The sequence below is a fragment of the Vulpes vulpes genome, chromosome 8 (genome assembly GCF_048418805.1).
Source record: "Vulpes vulpes isolate BD-2025 chromosome 8, VulVul3, whole genome shotgun sequence".
Classification (NCBI taxonomy): Eukaryota; Metazoa; Chordata; class Mammalia; order Carnivora; family Canidae; genus Vulpes; species Vulpes vulpes.
The window spans coordinates 903,301-919,749 of record NC_132787.1 but is presented as its reverse complement, the minus strand read 5'-3'; positions in this window follow the sequence as shown (position 1 = coordinate 919,749).

Genomic DNA, 16,449 nt, shown 5'->3' with positions numbered 1-16,449 from the left:
CCGCCTTGGGCCACGCGCCCCCCCAGCTGCAGGCTCGACGCCCCGGGACGCGGGCACCCACCGACGGCCCCAGGACCCCCTGCGGAGCCGAGGGGCACCCACGGCCTGGGGCGCCTGGGACACGGGGCCTCCGACCCCCCAGCCCCTCCCCATCAAACTGGCCTGATTCCTATGAACCTCAGCAGCTGTGGAGCGGGGGTCCCCGGGGCTCAGCGGTTTGGCGCCTGCCTTGGGCCCAGGGGTGACCCAGGGGTCCCGGGATCCAGTCCCCTATGGGGCTCCCCGCATGGAGCCTGCTTCTCCCTCCTCCCAGGTCTCTGCCTCTCTCTCTCTCATAAATAAATAAATAAATCTTTAAAAAAAGAGCTGTAGAGTGGGGTAGCAGGGTGGCCGTGGTGTCTCGCAAAGGGGCCCCACCTGTAGGTTCTGGGAGCTGGAGCCCAGACCCCACTATCCCCCGGTCCCCTGTGGGCGTCCAGGAGAGGACTCTCAGCAAGGGAAGCCGGTGACCCCCTGCCCACCCCCTCCCCCAGCCCCGGCTCTGCGTGATGAGATCACCTTTCAGGATTCTAGTCTTTATCTTAGTCTGGGGGAGGGGGACCAAGGGGCCTAGGTTCTCTCCTAACTTTTCCCTCCCAGCCCCCTTCCTACATTTCCCGGCCACCCCCCCCCCAGGACTTCTCCCCAATCCCCCAAATCAAACCCTGCCCCGTCTCTTCCGCAGGCCCCTGCCCCACTCTGGCCCGGGGGACTCAGAAGGAAAGTGCCCAGAATCCATGCTCTTTCCTTCCAGGGGAGCGTCCTCCTCATTCTGCTGCCCTACTTCCTGTCCCAAACCACCCAGCTGTTTTCTAAAAGCCCCTCTCCAGAGCCAGCTGCAGCCCAGGGGAGAGGCCGGCAGGTCAGCTTGCGGGGTGATGCTGGCCCCCCGTCCCGTCCCTCTCGCATCTGCAGGCCCTGGCCCTTTCTTAGGGGAGGAACCCAAGGAATCTCTGGGTCAGAGCCTTAAGCACCCCCGGCCCCGAATGTGACCTCTGGACGAGAACTGCTCGCACCCCGGGGAGAGGGGCTGCGGCCCGGCTGCTGTGCAGCCCCGCAAGGCGCAAGTGTACGAGCCCAGCGCTCTCACTTTTCAGTGAGATTCCGCACAGAATCTTTAGATTTTTCCCAGGATTTGGGAGCTTGGGGTGGGGGCGGGGCGGGGAGGGGCCGGGGGAGGAGGTGTGTGACTCAGCTCCTCCCAGGAGCCTTGGTGGGGCACAGGGGACACAGTGTCCTGGCCCAGTCCTCCGCCTCACTCCACACCCCCAGCCTTGGCCAACTCAAACAGGCCCCCTCCCTGTCCGTCCCCCGCTCCTGTTTATACCGGGAGCCCCTTAGTCATTCTCTGGCTGGCTTCTCTCCTCTCCCCAATATCCCTCCTCTCCTGGCTCTCTCTGCCCTTATAAGTCCTGTCCCGGTGGCCCCAACACCTCCTGCCTTTCCTCTCACCCTGTCTGCCTTTGCCCGGTTTCCTGCTTTCCCCTGCTTCCGGGGTAGGCCCGGGCGCTCTTCCCTCCTGGTTGCAGCTGCTGCCCGCAGCCCTCCAGGTCTGGAAGTTGGCCTCGGAGGAGCCGCCGAGGGGCTTAACCTACAGCTTATCAGCCCAACCCTCTCTTTCAGAAGAGGAAACGGTGTAGACAGACGAAGTGACTTATCCAAGGTCACACGGCTAGCCAGTGAGAGGTGGACCTAGAACTTAAGTGTTTTGACTCTAAACCCAATGCCCTTTCTTCGTCGCCAAGTGACCTCTGTGCGCTGTCTCCTCTCAGCGCTTCTGTGTGTCTCTCAGCTTGTCTCTGCCCAGCCCGCGTGTCTCCCAGGGTCTCTGTTTTGTCTCTCAGATCCGACCTCTGTGTCCCTTCATGGCTCAGCAGGGATGATTTGCTGTGACGATGGACTATTAGCAATCACAGCCTGCTTGACGGAGGGGCCGAGGAGTGACGGGCAAGGGCAGGCCGCTCACCAGGCCCCTGCTGTCACCCGCCCGCCTGCAGCCTCAGAGCAGGACGAGTCCACGGGCAGAGGCGCCGGTTCTGAAGCCAGGAGCCATGCGTGGTCTACATAGGGACAGGGACGTGGTATTAATGGTCTCTCACGTGTCTGGCCCCGTGCTTGACCTTGAACCCGCCTTTATCCCACTTAACCTTCCCAACTGTCCAGCATTGCAGGTATCACGATCTTCATTTTACTATCAAGAAGTTGAGGCCCGGGGGGGGGGGGGGGCCTGGGGGGCCGAGTTGGTGACGTGTCTGCCTTTGGCATCGTGATCCTGGGGTCCTGGGGTCCTGCCCCCGCTGCCCCTCCCCCGACTTGCTCACTCTGCTTTTTCTCAAATTAATAAACAAATCTTTTTTTTTAAATTTATTTATTCATGAGACACACACACACACACACACAGAGAGGCAGAGACACAGGCAGAGGGAGAAGCAGGCCCCATGCAGGGAGCCCGACGCAGGACTCGATCCGGGGTCTCCAGGATCACGCCCTGGGCTGAAGGCGGCGCTAAACCGCTGGGCCACCCGGGCTGCCCTAATAAAAAAATCTTCAAAGAAAAAAAAAAAACAACAAAAACAAAAACAGAGAAACTGAGGCCCAAAGGAGTGAAGTGACTATGACTTATAGAAAGAAAGGGGCAGAGGTAAATCCAAATTCAATTCCAACGGATTCCAAAATTGTGGCTTTTCTGCCAGTTTAGCCTTCTAAGTGGGGCCGGGTTTCTACGGAGGGAAGATTCTGGGGCAGGGATCCTTAGCCTAGGTCCACTGGCCCGGGGGTGGGGGGGTGGGGGGCGGAAGACACGGGCACAATGCATCAGCCCTCTGAAGGTCCCTGGGGGTTTTGCCCACATGCATGTGATTTCTCTGGGGCCAGACTCAGGTGTTTCTGGATTCTCAAATGCCTGGAAATTCTAAGAACACTGAGGCCGATGTCCTGGTTCCAGTGAATAGAGCCCAGCCTTGCTGGGTCTGTAAGAAGCCTGGTCGGGTGGTCTGGGCTGAGTGAGGTCTCCTCGCTGGCCTGTGGCTGCACACACTAGTGGGCTGCAGCTGTGCCCAGACAGACGCCAATCCCCTCCGGCCTCGGCCTCGTAGCCTGGAGGGAGCTGGGGCTGCCCCGACCCCGGGCTGGGGCCTCTCGCTTACTCCGGGCAACTGTGCCAACATCACGTTCTCAGGGTCACCGGAATCAAGACTGGGAAGAGTTTGCTGCACCAAGGACCAGGGGAGTTCAGTGGCCTGTGGCTCCTGGCTTCGGCCTGGGGGTCCCGGTCCCTCTGCCCCGTGGTGGGGTGATGAGTGGGAGCCGTTCTCGGAGAGGGACAGAAGGAGGGATGCGTAGGAAGCTTCTGGAGCGGCAGAGGGAATCCCTGGAGGTAGAGTCGGAGCCCAGTCAGCCCAGGAGCCTGAGTGCAGGGCCTGGAGCAAGGCACCAGAGCCGCCGTGCGAGCCCTTGGGCCGTGTCACTGCCCTGACTCAGGCCTCAGCCGGGGGGAACCGATGGCTCCGTCATCTGTGAGTCACCACCCGCCACCCCCACTCCCTGTCTGGTGGGAAGAACCCCCTCCCCCATGTCCTAGACCTAAAATAAACCCAGACTCCCCTCCCCTCTCCACCCCCACTTTGCTCAGAGCACGGCAGGGCTGGATGAAAGATTTTTGCGAGGGTGACAAGACCAGTCCCGGGACATAAGGTGCTTGAGTTCCCTTGGTGCTCCAGGGCTCCGAACCTAGGGACTGAGACTGGGACCAGGTCCCTCTGGGGGAGCCAACCTGGGAAATCTCCCCAGCTGGGCTAGGCTGGGAAGAGACAGAGGGACAGGGATCAGAGGACGGCACCGATGGGAGAAGAGTAGGGCTACAGGGAGGCCCGGGACGCGAAACCAGCCGATCAATGGGACGGAAGTTCCTCCATCCCAGCTAGAGTCTTCCCTTCCAAGCCCTCTTCGGTTTTTCTTGAACAGAATTCTACAGCAAAATGTAACAACCCCAGATAGGAAGTTAAAAGGGAAATACGATTCTCTGGGGTGTTCTAAACGTTGACCTCATTTTAGTTGCTCATCCCTCCCCACCCCCATCACTTTCCATCCCTTTTCTCCCCCTCGCTGCCCTATACCTACCTCTGGAGAGGAAAGGAGTGTCTGAAGCTTCTGTGCTGGGGGGAAAAACCTGGGGGCTGGAGGAGAGATCCATCCGGGGTGGGAGCTGTGGGCGGGAGCATCGGTTTCCTGGGATGGCCTTCCCAGATGCAAGCACATCTGGAGCCCATCAGGGAGGGACCTGGAACACCAGGATTCCCAATACACATCCGACTGGGGCTGTGAGGGGCTGAAGATGAGCCAGGCATTCCCTCCCACCCCCATAAGCTTGCCTGCTGTTTCTCGCCCTCTCCTGGGAAGGATTACCAACCCCAGACAGGAAGTCAGGGCACTGCGAGGGGCTGGGAGCGGGGCAAGAGCTTGCAGGGATTGCACCCAGAGCCAGGCCGACGCCTCGCCCGATGGAGATGATGACTGTGGTCGGGAGGGAGTCGGGGTGCGCGTGTGCAGCGCGGGTTTGTCCTTAACAAAATAAGTTTGCCGTGGCGTGAGGCTGGGGTGGGGGTCAGCACGTCCCCCCCGCTTGCTTCTCGCTTGCTTCTCGTGAAGGACAGAAGTCCCCCCCGTGAGTCTCTGGGCCTGTTGCCCTCCTCACCTCTCCACCCCCCATAACCACGCACACGCTCCTTCCTTGGCTGCAAATTCCTCCCTGTCCATCGTCGCCTTGTAATGAGCACGCTGGCTTCCCGGGGATCACGTACCGGGCTAGGAATAGGTCCAGCCCCTGCCCTTCCCCTCGGGGAGATCCAGCCTGCTGGGGTGCTGAGTCTGGGGGCACATGGGGGGTTAGTGACCCCTGCAAGGGGTCCGGGTGTCGCCGGGAGCCAGCCCCTAAGGGTAAAGCGGACAGTCTCTAGGGCTGAGACTCCGGGGTCCCACCGGGGGGTGGGGGTGGGTAGCGCCCTCTCCCCTTCTCCTGCAGCTAAGGCTTGACGGGGAATCAAACCTTGAAAGACTCGTAGCTTCCGGACCCCAAGCTTGCGGCTGAGTCGAGCTAACCATATGCTAGAAAGTAGTGCTGTAGGCAGTGTCCGGGTGCAGAAGCAAACCCGCTTCCTGCCTTACCTGCAGCGGAGGTCCAGGGGGCTTTGCCCTTTAGCCTCCACCTCTCTCACCTCCGGGCTTGACCCTTGGTTGGACTTCAGAGCCCGGGGCGAGGCCAGGGGAGGAGCTGCCTGACCTGCTGGCTTGGAGCCCTTTCCATGGCTCTCCCGGGCTCCGAGGGGGGCCCGTCTCTGACCTGGGCTTGGCTGGGGGTGCCCAGCCCACAGGACGGTGGGGCTGTGGCAGGGCTAAGGCCCCGGGCCTGGGGGACGGAACGTGGGCCGGAGACTGACCTGGGGTGGCGGGTGGCGGCGGCCAGCCGGGAAGGTGGAGGGGGCTCTGGGCCTTCCCCTGGGGGGCCAGCCCTTCTTCAGGCCGCCTCCCTGCCCTCCACTAGCCGAGCTTGGGTGGGTGGGTGGGGGCAGGGAAGGCAACCTGAAGGAAGGAGGGGAGACCCAGGGAAGGGAGAGAGGGAGCTGGTGTCATGCGTGGGGAGGCCGGGAGACGAGGGAGGGTGAGAGGGAGCGTTTGGAGGGAGACGGGAGAGGACAGGGGGCCTCCTTCCCGCCCGAATCCCGAATCCCGCTCACTGCTCAGAACCTTCCAGGGCTCCGGCCTCTAGCGGTGGAGCTCTGGTCACTGGAAACCTCCAAGCAGGTGCATGGAGGCTGGGTTGGGCCAGGTGAGGGCCCACGGGAGTTCAGGCCAGGGAGCCGGTAAGGAGCAAAGGGGTGGACAGACAGGGGCCCCTGCAGAGGACAGACAGCAGGAGGCGGAGCCGGGAGAGGGGCGGGGAAGGGGTGAGGCAGCAGGGCCCCCCCCCAGGAGGCTGGGGGAGGCCCGAGGTGGGACAGCTGTGCTCCGAGGTGGGGCAGCTGTGCTCCGCGGGTGGGGCTCCGCCGGGCGCCAGGAGGCCCTTGGGGTGGACGCGAGGCCCACAGGCGGCCTGGCTCTCGGCACCTGCCTCTCGGTCCCACCGGCTCCCTGGGGCCCTCGCTGTTTTGGGGGCCCTGACACGCCTCTCCTCCCCGGTGCCCTGTCCTCACCGCCTGCCGGGTACCGGTCTCTGAAGCAGCCTCCTCGGCCCCCATCGCACCGCGGCCCGGTCTCCCGTGCCCCTCTTCTCCGGGCTTCTTTCCCTGCAGCGGGCGGGCAGGGGTGAAGCAGACCCGGACGTGCCTCCGGTTCCCCCTCCTCTGCCCATCCCCCCCTTGGCCCCTTTCCCTCTCCCTGCTCCCTGGGGTAGTATTTGGGGGTGGGAGGGGGGGTGAGGTCCGAGATGGAAAGTCTGACGCCGCGTCCAGGCCCCCAGCCCCACTCGGGCAGGCTGAGCTCATCTCTCCAGCAACCACAGCTGGACATTTTCCATGTGATCACCTCGGGGCTGGGGGCTGGGTTCCAGAAAGCCGGCAGGGCTGACTGAGTTTCACCACACGCAGGCTTGGGGGCCGAGCACCCTCAGGTGCCTCCACCCCGTCGGCGGGGCCCCGGGCGGAAGGCTCTGGGGCGGAAGCAAGAGCGGAGGAGAAACCGGCCCGGGAAGAGTCGAGGCCGGGAGAGGCTGTGGCCCAAGTTGGCCCAGGTGCCCTGCGGGAGTGTTCACCATTCGGGCTGGTTGGCCCGGGGGGGGGGGGTGTGTGTGTGTGTGTGTGTGTGTGATGCGAATGTTTATGTAGGTGAGAAGTGTGCGGCCCGCACGTGCTTGTGCACAGACGTCCTGGGGGGCCAGCGGGCCGCGGCTGGGGTGTGGGCCTTGCCGGGCCCCAGGGCGGCCGCCACCCCCACCATCCCGTCCCTTCTCTAGCCGGTGGCCTGCTCTCTCACACAGACCCGGGCAGGGGGGTGCGGGCGGAGGAAGAGGAACGGGTCGCTTTCTTCCCGGTGGAAGAAACTGGGGCGAGGCTTCGGGGCTGGCTGGCTGGGCCGGGGGCGACCACCCGGCGGTGGGCGCAGGGGTGCCGTGGGCTGGAAGGTGGGTCTGGGGGCCCCTCCCTGTCCCCGGGCCCTGGCCGGGCCTGTGTGCAGGAGGCTGGCGGGGCGGGGAGGTAGGAAGGAGGGTGGGCAGGAAGCACTTGGCTGTTTGTTCCCTCTCTTTCCTGACTCCTTTGTGGCGACAGGCCGGCTTCCTTCCTCCCCGCGGCACCTTGGCTCCCGCGCGTTTCCTCTTAGGCCCTCAGCGCGGCTCTCAGCCTGGCACGGCGGCCGTTTTCCAAGCTGAGGCTTCTGGGAACGGGGACCCCTAGACGAGTGGGAGAGGGGCTAAGGAATGCGGGGCAATGCCAATCCGTCCCTCTGTCAGCGCGGTCAAGGCCGGCAGCCCCGCTTGGGTGGACTGTGGGGGGGCTCTGTGGCCAGCAGATGGGAAGCCTCGGCCCAGAGCAGGGCCCCAGGTGTGGGGTTACCTGGGCCTGGCCCTCCCGCAGCCCGGTGTGGGGCGAGCGGGCCTGCCGGGGCTCCCCGCCCCCGCTGAGCCTGGCTTCTGGGCTCTGAGTCCCTACTTGGCCGTCCTTGCCTCTCTGCCCTGCCCCACCTCCCACCTCCATCCACTGCCCTACAAGTCAAGGAATGTGAGTCTCCTCTCACTCTCTCATTGATTAGTCATGGGCACCCCGATCCCCGCGGGAACGGTTACTCACCCCTGCGCCCCCCCTCCCTGGCCCTGGTCTCCCCAGAACTGGCCGAGTTCCTGTAGGAGGAGCTCACGGTGCCGGACACGTGGAAGGAGGTCGTGGGGGCTGCGGGCGGTGGGCAGCGTCCTAGAGACAGCCACGCCGGAGCCCCTCCCTCCCCCCAGCACGGCCTCCGGGCTCCGGCCACGTTAATGGCCACGGGGTGTAGGCAGAAGGGGTAGGACTGGGGTAGGGGACGGTAGCCGGGTCGGTGTGGCGGAGGCCCGGGCACCTGGCACCCAGCCTCCTCACCGGTGCCGCCGTCGGGGCCAGGCCGGGGCCGGGGCCCGCTCTTTGCACTTGGCCGAGTGCCCAGGCCTGGCCTCTGTCTCCCAGAATCAGACAGGGGCCTTTCCCAATAAGGAGCCTCCCCACTCTGGGTCTACCCCGTGCTGCCCCGCTGCCTCTCCCCTCTAACAGCTCGTCTGCCCTAAAATGGCCAGGTCTTTCCCTCCTTTCCTCCTGCCCGCCCTGCACACCCAGGTTTGGGCTCCGGGGGAGAGAAGGGGGCGAGGTAGGGGTAGGACGGCCCCGGGCCGGTGAGCCCGTCTGCAGAAGGGGAACGGGACTCCGGGAGGAGAGGGCAATGGGGCCGCATGACCCAGGTGTACCGGGGCGGGCGGAGGCACCGTCCCTGCAGCTGCCACCCTCTCCTGCGGCGACGGCCCGTGGCATCACCACGTGCACGCACCGGTCCTGCACGCTCCTGCACGCTCCTCCACTTGGTTCAGCCCCGCCGGGCGCGGGCGCGCGAGATGCTATGGGTCCACCCGTCAGGACAGGGAACCGAGGGTGCGCCCGGGGCTCCGCCGTTACGAGTCTGCCCTCGGCTCCAGTCAAGATCCTGGGGTCCAGGAGTCCTTCAGCTCGGGTCCTGATCTCGGGGTCCCGGGATCGAGCCCCACACCCGGCTCCCTGCCCCGCGGGACTTCCTCTGCCCTGCTTCCTGCTCGGCTTTCTCTGTGGCTGCCAAATAAATAAATAAAATCTTAAAAAAAAAAAAAAGATGAAGGAACTGAGGCACAGAGAGTCGAAGTACCTAGTCCAGGGGCGGTGGGAGAGCCGGGAATCAAACCCAAGCAATCCGGCTTCACTTTCGGAGAAACCACCCCACTGGCTTTGTCCGCGGACGCTTGAGCCTCGAGGGGTGCCCGGGGGCTCGCGTGGGCGGGGGGATGCGCGCAGGCTGCCCCTCAAACGCCACCGTTAAGGACTCTTGGGTCTTTGCATGGGTTCGGACTAAATGCTCCCAAGAGCAATGGCCCAATAAAAAATTAAAAAAAAAAGCAAAACCCCAAAAATGTCCTTGTTGAGTGACACGCAAATGATATGCGGGTCAGCGCAGGAGCCAAGTACCTGTGAGTGGAGGGTGGCGGGCGGGGTGGGGACAGGGGCTCGGAGCAGAGCTGGGGACAGGGTGGGAGGACGAGAAGCCACAGGGTGTGCGGACGGATGCGCTTGAGCCCCTTCCCCACCTTTGCCTATGATGTTCCAGGCATTTAAAAACAGTGATTTCTACTACGTCCAGGCCCCGGGGGTGGCGGGGGGAGGCTGAGCGTTCTTCTGGCCCCGACGGCAGAGCGGCCCCTGGGATGGGGCCACGTGTTGACTTGGGGGTTCCCGCTTGAGCAAGACGCTGCTCAGGTTCGTCTTCCCTAAGCTGAAGGAATCCAAGGAGCTGCTCCCAGGCGGCCGCCCCTCGCACGCAGATTCCTACACGGGGGGTGGGGGGGTGGGGGGACTCACTGGGGAGCACGGCGTGGGGCTGCAGCTGCTGTGCGGGGAAGGGGGGGGTGGCGCGGGACTAAACAAACACTCGGTAACTAGGATGAGCTCAGGGCGCCGAGGGGAGGGCCCTGCAGGGGTGGTGGGAAGGGAGCCCGCACGCAGGCCGGCCAGGGAGGGGAGGCCGCGCTGCTCACTGTCCGCGCCTTCAGCTTGGGGCTGCACCTCCCCACCCCGGGCTCCGTGGGGCCGGGCTCTGGATGCCCGGAGGGGCGCACTGCAGGCCCCCCGGGGTGTGGGGGGGACCAGGTGCAGGTCTCAGCATGTGCATCCATCACCTCGTTTAACCTCAAAATACTCGGAAGAGGCGGCTGCACCGTCTGTCAAGTCCCTTCCCCTACGTCACCTTCCGACACCCCTGACACCCTTGCCGTTCCCAGAGCCAGGCTGGGGAGGAGTCTGAAAAGGCAGGACAAAGTGAAAGGAGATTTCTGGGTGGTGACGGGGAGACCCTGGGAGGGGCCGGGGGACTGTCACCTGCTGTGAAGGTGCCTCTGTCTGGGTGTGGGGACTGGCTCTGCTGGGGAGGGCGGAGAGCTTCCCGGTGCTCGGCTCAGGGCTCACAGGGCACCCTGGTGTCTCGGACTGTTTCTGGGAAGCCCCTGGGGATAGAAACAGAGAGTCGAGGAATTACTTCAGAGCTGACCAAGGAGCTTGAGAGGCCAGGGCCCGAGGGAGGAGCTGCCCTTTGTTTCACCAGCCGCTGGCTCAACAGCAGCATGGGAGGAGATCAGATAAACAGAGGGACTTCCCTGTTGTTGGGCTTGAGAGTTGGCGATTGTGAAGCTAATGGGTTCTCCAATCCCCGGTCAGCAGGAGGTGGTCGTGGTGGGGAGGGCAGCGGAGTGGACATGGGCGCTTCCCTAGGTGACCTCTGACCAGTTGGAAGGGCCTGAGATTTCTAGGGGGGAGGGGGAGGGGAGGAGAGGAGGAGGAAGTGGAGGGGGAGGGGAGGAGGGAGACAGGAGAGGAAGGAGAAGGGGAGGAGGAGGGGGAGGGGAGGAGGGAGAGAGGAGGGGGAGGGGAGGAGGGGAAGGAGAAGGGGAGAAGGAGGGGGAGGGGAGGACGGGGAGGGGAGGAGGGAGAGGAGGGGGAGAGGAGGAGGGGGAGGGGAGGAGGGAGAGAGGAGGGGGAGAGAGGAGGGGGAGGAGGTGGAGGGGGGAAGGGAAGGAGGAGGGGAGGAGGGGGAGGAGAGGGAGGGGGAGTGGAGGGGAAAGAGAAGGGGAAGACGGAGGGAGAAGGGGAGGAGGGAGGGGAGGAGGGGGAAGGGGGAGAGAGGAGGGAGAGGAGGGGTGAGGGTGGGAAGGAGAAGGGGAGGAGGAGTGGAGGGGAAGGAGAAGGGGAGGAGGGGGAGAGGAATGGGAGGAAGGGGGGAGGAGGGCAGAGGAGGGGGATGAGGAGGGGAAGAGGGGGGAGGGAGGGAAGGGGAGGGGGAAGGGGAGGGGGGACCTGCCACAGGTGCCCTGTGAGGGAGGGTCGGTGTGCTGGGCCGCAGCCTGGGGTGAGGCTTGGGGCTGAACACCCCTCCCCCGCCCACTTGGAGCTCCCTTGGTGCCCAGAAGCCCCGTGCCCCTTGTCTGTTTGGTCCACGGAGGAGGTGCATGGAGATGGGGAGGCCCAAGGAGCTGGAGGCCGCGGCTGCGAGCAGGGCTGGTGGGCGTCAGCTCCCGTGGGGCTGCTGGGGCTGAGCTTGAGTGGAGCTGGCGGGTGTGAGCTCCCGTGGGGCCGCTGGGCGTGAGCTCCCGTGGGGCCGCTGGGCGTGAGCTCTCGTGGGGCCACTGGGCGTGAGCTCCCGTGGGGCCGCTGGGCGTGAGCTCCCGTGGGGCCCCTGGGCGTGAGCTCCAGCAGAGCCAGTGGGGTGTGAGCTTGAGTGGAGCTGGCAGGTGTGAGCTCATGTGGGGCTGCTGGGGCGTGAGCTCGCGTGGGGCCGTCCGGCATGAGCTTGCGGCCCTCCGAGGGTCGGGGTCGTGGACCGGGCGCGGGAGGGGGGTGGGGCCTGGTCGAGGTGGGAGCCCCGAGGAGCCGGGGGCACTGTCCCTGCCAGTGGGACGCACCCGCAGCATTGTGACCCTTGGTCCCTCCCGAGCCACCAGGGACCCTCAGGCACCCACACCGGCCGCCGCCCCTCTCCTGGAACTGGTGCTCGGGGTGTTCTGGGAGCACCAGCCCCCCGGGGCGCGCTGGGGACGAGGGGTCCTCCCCTTCGTCAGGGTCTGGCAGTGGCGGCCCTGGCAGCCACGAGGTCGGCCCGTCTCGCCCTCCCTGTCGCCGCCGGAGGAGCTGGGGCTGCCGGCCTCCTGGGGTGCAGGCCCTGGCCTGGGGGCGCCCCATGGCTTGCCGGCTGGGTGCGTGCGGCCGTGTCTGCCCTCGGGTGCTCCTGCCTCTTCCCTTGGTAGCTGCCCCGTCGGGGCTCGGGGCACACCGGGGACCGGAGGCCACAGTCCCACCCAGGCAGTGGCCTTCTCCCCGCGGGCCGCCCTCTCCTGGCTACCGTTCGGGATCCATCGGGGTTCGGGGGCACAAGGGACCTTGGCCAGCCTGGGGCCGCCCCCAGCCCCCCCCGGGGCTCCGTGCCCAGGAGGCTGCCCTGACGTCTCCTCCTTCCAGCGGGTGGCCCAGGGCAGCCGCCACCGGGCGCCTGTGACTAGCCGGCTCCGCAGAGCATGACCTTTTAAACCCGAGGTCATGAGCTCCAGCCCCACGCTGGGCATGGGGCCTACTTAAAATTCTTAAAAAAGGGGAACCATTATGCCTGCATTTGGGGCTGAGATGGCCCCATCCCGTTGTCCAAGTCGTCTGTCTGCTTCCCCGTTGGACGGAAGCTCCAGTGGAGCTGGGACTGTGTGTCCCGCGTCGCCCCGGGCCGTCACCCCAGCGCCAGGAGGGGACTGCACACCTCCCGGGGCCAGGAGGCAGTAGGCGGGCGACAGGCGCAGATCCGGCAACGCCCTGATGTGTTTTTTCTGAGGAAAGGGGAGGGGGTGAGGCCCCAGCTACCAGGGCCCCTGGACGGGGACCGAGGGGCACCGAAGCCTCCCTCCTCCGCTGCCTGTGAGGACCAGGGCAAGCCTCTCCGCCGTTCACCTCCAGCCACTAGGTCCCGAAGCTGCGGCACCGCTCCCCAGTGTGCCCAGCCGGCGGCCGGTTTGCTCCTGTGACTTCAGCGTCTGCAAAGCAGCGTCCTCTGCGCCGCCGTCTGGGCCGCACACGCTTCCCCCGCTGAGTCTCTTGGACCCCCCCCCCCCCCCCCCCCCGCGAGTTCTCGCACCGAGTCTGGACGGTGCAACCCAGCACGGGCTGATCCGGGCTATTTACGAAGCCCTCGTGCGGGTCGGAAAGGGAGGCCAGCGGGACGCATCCACCGTCGGAGCGACTGTAAATACCTTGTGCAAGGTGCTCGCCCTGTAGGAGTCTTAAAAGATATTTTATTTATTTATGAGCGACACAGAGAGGGAGAGAGGCAGAGACGCAGGCAGAGGGAGAAGCAGGCTCCACGCAGGGAGCCCGACGCGGGACTCGATCCCGGGGCCCCGGGGGCACCCCGAGGGGCCCCGATGGTGTTTTCCCATAGGATGATCTTGGAGCAAGCTCAGCACTTCTCGACTCTGTGCCTTTGATGTGCATCCGGGCTTGCCCTGTCTCGGCGGCGTGTGGCGGGCAGCCCGGGGCGGCGGCGTCCACCCCGTCAGGGGCGGCGGCCACGTAAGCGACTTCTGGTTAACGGGATGTGAATGAGGCACCGGGTGTGACTTCTGGGTCATGTTCTCAAAATGGAAAGCTGGTGGCCCTCTACTTCCCCCTGCTTGCCGGCGCCCGGTGACAGACTAAGCAGCCACCTTTGACCTTCTCCACCATCAAGGACTGTATCTGCCCGCGGCCTTCTGGTCCGCTCCTTTATTTGTTCGTGGGTCCCCGATAGAGCAGCGCGGCCTACATCCTTCGAAAACAGATCAAGATCCCCTTGAACCCCGGCCTACCTCGAGGAATGTTTCCGAGGAGCTCAAAGATGAAACTGAGCCCGTTGCAACGAAAACAGAATCTGCCGCCATCCAGGCCAATGACGTTCCGTGGAAGCCTATGGCGTTTGCTCCGTCAGGAGCACGTGCAAATTCCTTGTCGGTGTACACACGTCCTACCTCTTCTACTCAGCATCTCTGTGACTCGTGGTGACGCGGACGTCCTAGACGGGTCGGAGGCCGCTCACCCATCTTCGTCTCCTGGGATCCAGGCCCCTCTCTGCTCGCGTCCTACACGGAGTCCGGGCGGGCCTGTGTGGCCGGCACAGTGACGGGGAAACGACGGGGGCGACTTCCAAGGCTGAGGCATAAAGGGACGTCGGGGGGTCCCCCTTGGCCTACTCCTAGGTCACTGGCTGCGAGGGAAGCCAGCTGCGTGTCTTGGGGGCCGTCCAGCAGCCCTCCGCCGAAGCCAGCACTCGGTCGCCAGCGTGTGACTCCACTCCCGTGACAGGGTCGCCCCGGGGTACACGGTGGCCAACCCTGCGGGGCCTTGGGGAGACCGCAGCCGGGGGGGTGGGCGGCCAGAGCCCCAGCCGAGCTGCCGGTGAGCTCCTGGCCCACAGGAGCTGTCAGGAGCCAACGCTCAGGGTCGTTCCGAGTCGCCGCATCTGTGATGCATTCATGGTTGTGCAGTGCAGGTGACACGTTCCTGGAAAGGAGGATCCACGTGTCCCGCGTCCCTGCTGCTGCCGGGGCTCAGGCCCAAGGGTGCGATGCCAGCGGGACGCCCCCCCCCCATCTCCGCAGGTGCACGCGAATGAGCAAAGGTGAGATGTTCACCAACATCCCTGGGCTTCAGGATTCCCCAGAGCAGAGGCGGGGACCCGGATGGGGGGGGACCAGCATCTGTCAGTCGGGCTGTCCCCGCCCTCGTGCCTGGGGTCAGGGGGAGGCTGCGTCTCCAGTGGTCGCGACACCAAGGAACCGGGAGGGGAGGCAGCCCTGGAGGCAGAGGAAGGGTGGCTGCAGGCACAGGCCCTCCCCGGGGACCAGGCAGCCCGAGCCAGTCGGCGCCGTGAAGGGAGGAAGGGCCACTCTGCAGCCACACAGCACAGGTGCGAGCCGGCCACGCGGGTGCCACGTAGCGTGGACACCACAGCGCCGCCCCCCGCCGCGGGCACACGCCCCGGGCCCCACCGGCCGCCTGGAGCCAGGACCCTACCGAGCTCCGCTGTGCACCGCGTGCTCCCCTGTACCCCTCTACCGAGGACGGCGCTTGGCTTTTTAAAAAATTATTTATTTTTAAATATTTTCTTTATTTATTCATGAGAGACACAGAGAGAGGCAGAGACACAGGCAGAGGGAGAAGCAGGCTCCCTGCAGGGAGCCCGACGCGGGACTCGATCCTGGGACCCTGGGGTCATGCCCTGGGCCCGAGACAGATGCTCACCCGCTGAGCCACCCAGGGATCCCTGTTTTTGTTTTTTGTTTTTTTTAAAGATTTTACTTATTTGACAGGGAGAGCGAGCACGCACAAGCAGGGGGAGTGGCAGAGGGAAAGAGCAGCGACCCTCTGCTAAGCGGGGAGCCCGACGCGGGCCTGGGTCCCGCTCTCAGTGAGGACGAGCCTGCCTGTCCCCGCACAGAAGGGCGCTCGGGCTCCCGGGCTCCGTGCAGCTCGCGGCAGGGAAGCGATGGGCACGGCGCCCTGGGACGGCGGCTTTGGCAGGCTGCCTGTGTCCCCCTGGCGGTCGTGGCCTGGTGCCCACTGGCAGGGGGCGTCCGCCGCGCGTCAGCTTGCCGCTTGGCATCCACGGAGGCCAGGTGCTGGCTGCACACCTGGGTGGCATCTTGCCCCGTGGCCCCTCCTGGTTTGTCACCCGAGGTTCGTAGATGTGTGGGGATCTCAGGACGGTCTCTGCGTGGGCCTAGGACGCCGGCACCTCCAGACGGGCAGAGGGACGCCTCCCTGCCAGCCCGAGCCCGAGCTGAAGGGCACAGGCCTGCGCTTCGGGAAACTCCTTCACCGGGAAACCCCTCCGCGGCTCCGTCTTCCCAGCTCTCCCTCGCCCAGGAGGTCTCCGTGTCCCGCTCCTCACCTCGCGTCGGACGCTGCCGGGTCAGATGAGCGTGGAGACGTGAGTTCCAGCCCCACGTGGGGCGTAGAGATTACTCAAAATAAATAAATAAGGGGGGACGCCCGGGGGGCTCAGCGCTTGAGCGTCTGCCTTCGGCCCAGGGCCTGATCCTGGAGACCCGGGATCGAGTCCTGCGTCGGGCTCCCTGCATGGAGCCTGCTTCTCCCTCTGCCTGGGTCTCTGCCTCTCTCTGTGTCTCTCATGAATAAATAAATAAATAAATAAATAAATAATCTTTAAAATGAATGAATGAATGAGTAAATACATAAATAAATAAGGGGCATCTGGCCAGCTCGGTCCAGCATCGGACTCTTGGTTTCGGCTCAGGTCGCGGTCTCAGGGTTGTGGGATGGAGCCCTGTGAATGGGGCTCCGAGCTCGAGATTCTCCCTGCCCCTCCCTCCGCGGGCACCCTCCCTGCCCCTCTCTCTCAAATACGTAAAATCTTTAAAAATAAGCAACCAACCAAACTTAAAAAAAAAAAAAAACCACCAAAGCTGCCAGGACTTCCTGTGAAGTCAGTCTCCAAGGAAGGGAAGGGGGAGAGATGGGAGGTCGCAGGCAGGGTGAGGGGCGCCTGGGAGGCCGCCAGGTGCCCCTCCGGCCTGGGAGGACTCCCCAGGACTCTGGAAGCCCCAAGCCCCCTGCCCGGCACCATCCAGGCCACCGGACGCCGCATCTGTGCCTCCACCTGCTGGGCGCCCACGGGATCGGCAGC